The sequence below is a fragment of the Pteropus vampyrus genome, unplaced genomic scaffold, assembly GCF_000151845.1.
Source record: "Pteropus vampyrus isolate Shadow unplaced genomic scaffold, Pvam_2.0 Scaffold31, whole genome shotgun sequence".
In the NCBI taxonomy this organism is placed as follows: Eukaryota; Metazoa; Chordata; class Mammalia; order Chiroptera; family Pteropodidae; genus Pteropus; species Pteropus vampyrus.
In genome coordinates this window covers 8,626,388-8,627,161 of record NW_011888812.1, presented here as the reverse complement: position 1 = coordinate 8,627,161, position 774 = coordinate 8,626,388, and the positions used below count along the sequence as shown (strand labels likewise).

Here is a 774-nt window from a genome sequence, read left to right as displayed (position 1 = left end):
TGACATTCTAAGGGGAAGTACATGCAAACTGTAATGTGCTGTACCCATGATAGAGCTGTGGTTCTAATCTCAGAGGCCAAGATAACGCAGGAAGTCGTAGAGTGTTCCTGAGGAGACTTAACGGAAAATCCAGCCAAGGCCTTTATGTAAATAAGTTCCCCTCTCCCCTCCCCTGGGCCTCTGTTTCCCCACCTGGAAAAATGAGGATCCTTAAGCTCAGTTATGGAGTAGTATCCAGCCCCTCAGTGTCTAGTTTTCTTTATCATGATTTGCTATTAACATCATAGCTGGATGTCATTTGCCAGAAATCAGAAGCCATTCATGCAGCAGTGAGCTGAGTAAATGGGGGCCAGGACAGGTAAGTTTTGATGGAGGAGAGAGGCAAATAGTTTTACATTTGAGTCACTGACCTAGAAGGAATGTGACAATTCCAGGACGACAGAAGGAAGCTTGTGGAAGGGAAGGAAGCAGAGCCGTTGAGAGTTGATAGAACTCGGACGAAGTGTTTCCCTCAGTTTTCACTGGGCTGGCCCTGAACGCCACAAAGACACAGGAGTTGTTTCCTGGAGGCCACAGGCAACACGCGCACTCACTCATCTGGTGAGTGTTAATCGAACATCTGCTGTGTACCTGGGACTCTGCAGGTGCCAGGGATGAGTGAGGCACAGACCACACCTTCAAAGGAGCTCATTGGTATAGGGAAGAGAAGGCAATGGCCTTCTCTTGGTTCGAGGTGGCAAAGGAGGGCTCATCACATGGCTCTGAGTTTAGAGG

General features: G+C 48.6%; 1 protein-coding gene across 2 annotated transcripts in view; it reads right to left on the bottom strand.

Moving 5' to 3' along the window:
* TSPAN18 (tetraspanin 18) overlaps positions 1 to 774 on the bottom strand; it is a 191,135-nt gene that overhangs the window by 65,269 nt on the left and 125,092 nt on the right. The window lies entirely within an intron of this gene.